General features: G+C 35.0%; 1 long non-coding RNA gene across 1 annotated transcript; it reads right to left on the minus strand.

Moving 5' to 3' along the window:
* Positions 1-3,853: 3,853 nt before the first annotated feature.
* On the minus strand, positions 3,854-4,792 carry LOC310717216. The gene is made up of 2 exons (XR_014530766.1): positions 4,647-4,792; positions 3,854-4,592 (listed from the first exon to the last, which is right to left on the minus strand). It is a non-coding gene; the product is annotated as an uncharacterized lncRNA (long non-coding RNA).
* Between the last annotated feature and the right edge of the window lie 935 nt (positions 4,793-5,727).

The following is a 5,727-nucleotide window of genomic DNA, read 5'->3' on the forward strand; positions in this document are numbered from 1 at the left end:
AACATTGTATTATTATTAATACTTTCAATTCCTTGTTTAAATCCTATCATCAATCTTTATTCCTTTTCCCTTAAATATAAAAACCGTACCATATTATAATGTATTCATATAAAATCTACATCAAAGCTGATTCAATCAGAATCGAGGGTTTAACAGTGCTGAGGTATATCAGGAGTGCAAAATGTTACAAAATACTGGAACGAAAGTGTACCATTTTTATTTAATTTCAAACAGAGTCGTGGTCCTTTTTTCCCCTCAGTCTGAGAAAATCTCTGTTCCTGTTATTACAGTTTTTCTCAGTTGCATTGGAGCATTTCTCAAATCAGAAATGAAATTCTTAAAACTATTTGTTCAACTTCCACATCATGTAGTCACTTGTGCACATCGTAAAAGCAATTTCTCATCACTTTGAACAAATCGGGAATGCTTTGGTACATTAATTTCATTGACTGTGTACTTTGATTGTGTCATTGACTTCTGTTTTCTACATTATTTACATTCACAGCATTTAGCTGACGCCCGTGTCCAGAGCGACGTACAAAAGTGCTTCAAATCTCAAGCAATGAATAGATCTACACTGGTACGCTAGATTACAAACTTGAGATAAATCAGACTACAAATCTTGATTTTACAAAGCAAAGTTGGAAAGTGTTAGTTTAAGTGTTTCATGAAGAGGTGGGTCTTCAACCGTCGCTTGAAATAGGAACTCTGCTGTTCAGACATCGAGGGGAAGTTCATTCCACCACCTCGGTGCCAGAACAGAGAAGAGCCTTGAAGAATACTTACCTCTCATTCTGAGAGAGTCATTATAATTAGACATTATCAGTTGTTTGTTATGTTGATCAAAATATGTTTTACAGTTTTTCTCAGTTGCTTTGAATCATTTCTCGTATCATCCTTAATATTTGCAAACCAGTAAGTGCATTTCTCAAAACAATTTGTACAAACAGCACAAAACATTGGATTTCTTGCAAAAGCCTGGACTTTTCTCAAAATTCTTAGTTCATCTCTCAAAAGTGAGTATTTGTGTGAATGAACATCTCATTCCAATCAGAATGAAAAGTCACTTTGTCATTGTTCACAAACAAAATCATCACAACGTTTAGTTGTGTACCAGATATAAACTATGGTTTGAATCACAGTGACTAAAAATGAAATTTAACTTCCTTCTGTTTGGCATCTATGAATTTCAGCAGCACAAATTCATTTATTTGATTGTGTATCTGATTTATATCGATTGCAAGAGACCGGACAGGATTCACACTTTTACTGTACTAATGTGTTCGTTTGTTTCTTAGTTGTTCATCCATTTTTAGAATGTATAATTCTGTGTTTTGCTCTTTCTGTATTCACTCTCCAACTGAAGTTTCACGAGATTCACCTTTGACCTGTTTTAGAGAATTAGTCGATTGGTTGGAACTAGTCGATTGGTTGATCTGATGCCGTTCACTCGCCTTCATTAGTGACATTCAAGATTTATCTACACAATTCATCAATTCAACACATTTACAAAAAGAAGTTTAATAAAAAGTTAAGGTTGACAGATGATGATAACCATTTTGCATTCAATGAATGATGCAATGAACTGATTAACTGATGGGGGTTACGACTATTCAGGAAAAAACAGTACAATATATTTTGATCAACACGACAAACCACTGATAATGTAGGAAACAGCATACAATTGTACACAATCGATTAAATGAATGTACAAAAGCATTCATCATTTGATTAAAGCGACAAGAAATGTTCTTATGATGAGCACAAATGACTAAATGATGTGAAGGTTGAACAAGTAGTTTTGAATTTAGAATTTCATTTCGGATCTGAGAAACTCTCCAAAGCAACTGAGGAAAAACTGTAAACATCTAATCGTTAGTTCATTGCATGTCGTTGAATGCAAAATGGTTAAATTAGTTTTTGGAATTTTTTTTGGTAAATGAGTCTTGAATAGATGAATTGTGCAGATGAATCTTAAAGAATGTCACTAATGAAAGGAAGTGCATGGCATCAAGATCGACCAATGATCAACTAGTATCTATTAACTAGTAACCTAATAACCTTCATTTGGTGAGCGTATCATTTCTGTAAATGAATGGAGCAGGAAACGAACAAACACAAAAACAGTAAAAGTGTGAATTCTCTTTGGTCTCTTGCAATCAATATCCCACATACAGCCATGTGAAAACTGCTGTGACGCCATACAGAAGAAATTCAGCCTTGTGGATTTTCAATCATTAAATCCAAACCGTAGTTTACATCAGGAAATACCGAAAGCTTGCCAACATGACTAACCATTTTACTGATCTTGTTTGTGAACAATGGCAAAAGGACTTGTGAAAATATTACTTTTAAGAGATGATCTAATGATTTTAAGAAAAGTACAGGCTTTTGCAGGTAATCTATTGTATAGTGATGTTTGTACAAGTTTTTTTTTAGAAATGTATCTACTGGTTTGCACATGTTAAGGGTGATTCATGAAAGGCTCCAAAGCAACCGAGAAAAACTGTAAATCCTAAAATGGTTATTTTAGTTCTCTGTACTGTAATGTGCAGCTACTGCCTTATATGAGGGACATGACATTAATTTCAAGTGAATACTCTACGGTTACAAATCAGTTTTTATATGTGATGCATCCATGCTCTTTCTCTCTGTAGTTGCACTTCTGCTAGCACCAGTAATATTCTGTGGGTATTGACTTTGGCTCTGATCCTCTGCCACAGCATGAGTCAAATATTTTCCAAGCAAACTATTCAGCTGATTTAACTCATGTTAGATTTTTTTTTAATGATAAATCAGGCGTGATCAGGTTACACTGTGGTACAAAAAAAAAAACGTTAAAATGCTGGCTATAACTCTAACGCCCCCTAGTGGATAAAGATGTTACAATAAACATGGCCATAAACACGGATGAGGAAACGTGGCTAAGCCCTCTTTCTTACCTTGGTTGTTTGTTTTACAAATATAAACATGATAAGTTTCACAGTAATCCACATCAGATTACTTACAGTTAATAAAAAAATTGATTAGGCTTATAGAACCAGGAGCAACAGCACCACCACTGGTCGTGAGAAAAAAATTACACAAAATGGAATTATGTCGATTTTTTTGTTACAGGTTTTTACAAATGGACTCATTTTGTATTCAACATTTTTTAAGAGAAAATAGGTGCTAATAAACTTAGAAGACTATACAAGTTCAACAAAATGACAAAATCATACATTTTGGTTTTTTTTTAAATAATGGCTGACTAATAACCAGGATTAGCTAAGAATTCAATTCAGTTCGATTCAATTTTATTTGTATAGCACTTTTAACAATGGACATTGTCCCAAAGCAGCTTTATAGAAATTAAAGCGATATATAAGTTATAAAAAAAATCTATAGGTTTGCATAATTGTTTGTCTATAATGAGAAAACCAGTGGTGAGATGGTATGAGGAAGAAACCCTGACAGGAACCAGACTCAAAATGGAATCCATCCTCATCTGGGTGCCACCAAATGCCTAATTATTATAGTTTCATCATTTTTAAGGTGTGCAGTGATTGCTGATTAAACCTGTAGTCCTGAGCCATTGTAGTAGACTCTTGATATTAATTATAGTCCAAGTCCATCCTTAAAGTTCTTGAGTTGCTCAGTAAATTGATGGATATTTTGGCTGTTGATGTGGAACCATCTCCAGCTGCACAGACAATGAACCAGAGATCACTGAACCCGGAATCACGGTAAACCAATTTATATAGCTCAGGCTTTGGTCTATATAAATAGATAAGTCTATTTATTGAGAGGCCACACCTTCTTCACAGAGACTGACACAACCAGGAAAAGAGGAATGCAAGAGACACACACAATGTTAAGCGAAATTCATTTACTATTTTTGAATAATAGTAATAAAAAGATTCATGCACATGGTTCAGTTGCATTAGCCAAAATGTTCTGAATCCGTTCAACTGTATCACATATACAAAGGCTGGTACACAGATATAATCTTTACACCCAATGATATATTGCCTCCACGAAACCCAGCAACTGAATGAAAAATGTCATCTAGTGTCCAATAAATATTTCCTTTTATCCCTAGAGAAGTGTAATATGTCTTTCTATAGCATCATCAATTAGATGGAACCTGCAGCTGAATGTGCTCAGAGCGAATGCTGGTTCGTGTAAAAGAAAACAAAAAACAAAAACAAAAACAAACATAAAAAAACCCACATAGAAAAACTGGGAGAAATTGGTTATCAAATTTCGGTGGAAAATGAGTATTAAATTGATTGGAATTTCATTTTTATTTAAAAACAATATTAGACTTTTGTGTGCATTTAAAATGTGCTAGGGTATAAAACAGCTTTATACACCCTTCCTGCATATACACATAAAAATGTGTGCCAGAACTAATGCAATAAAACTAGACCTCGCTCCAAGAGTGAAAAACGTAGCCCCCCATTAATAATACAATGTGTTTTTACAATGTGCTTTTGTCTTGTTTAAAATATGACATGCCAATCTAACAGCACATATATAATAATCCAGGAGCTACTGGCTGTGCACAGGTGTGTGTTCATTGTTGTGAGTTTTTGTACTGCGGTTGTACTCTACACACACACACACACACACACACACACACACACACACACACACACACACACACACACACACACACACACACACACACACTCACCTTCAGTGTAGAAGAGCAATGTGTAGTTATACATTTTATAAGGTGGTAGGACATCATTCAAAACATTAGCCCTTCATTACAAATTTCATTTGAATGTACATTTTATGTATATATATACATGTATATATGTATATATATATATATATATATACACACACACACACACACACACACACACACACACACACACACACACACACACACACACACACACACACACACACACACACACACACACACCGTAATTTCCGGACTATTAAGCGCACCCATATATAAGCCGCACCCACTGAATTTTTTTATTTTTAACATAAATAAGCCGCACCTGTCTATAAGCCTCAGGTGTCTACACTAATGTACTTTACACAGGCTTTAAACGAAAGACACGTTACACACGGTGTAACGGGTGAAATATGTTGCGCTTCCTTTAGGAGCATAGCGGTATTTTGGGAATAGCATAACAGAAGCGAGCTCTCCCTTCACCCTGACTCGCCACGTTACAACGGCTTGTATCTAAACAGTAGCGTACCAAGAAAGTCATTGTTTACTATCAGTAGCCGACCAAGAAAGTCATTGTTAACTATCACCCGATGGAAGTTTTTTCTCCCGAAGCCGTGCACAGGTGAGGTGCGTTTTTTAGTTTCCGTTCGGAAATTTCATCGGTCTAATGTCATGGGGTTCAGTTTTTTGGCTTGAAGTTTGTGAAACCGGGAAAAACCCAGGTAAAATTCATAAATTAGCCGCTTTGTTTTTTAAGCTGCGGGGTTCAAAACGTGGGAAAGAAGTAGCGGCTTATAGTCCGAAAAATACGGTATATATATATATATATATATATATATATATATATATATATATATATATATATATATATATATATACTGTATGATAAAGAGGGTTTGGGCCATTTGATGCGAATGACATTTGTAGAAGACGCCCCAGTGGATCAGGTAAAAGGTAAAATATCAAAAGTTCTTCATGAAATCATCTTGTTTAGAGAGTAAGTTAGAGCATGGGATGGCTTGTAAGTAATAGATGTAGAAAGCATGTATGAG

The sequence above is a fragment of the Silurus aristotelis genome (genome assembly GCF_946808225.1).
Source record: "Silurus aristotelis genome assembly, chromosome: 22".
Classification (NCBI taxonomy): Eukaryota; Metazoa; Chordata; class Actinopteri; order Siluriformes; family Siluridae; genus Silurus; species Silurus aristotelis.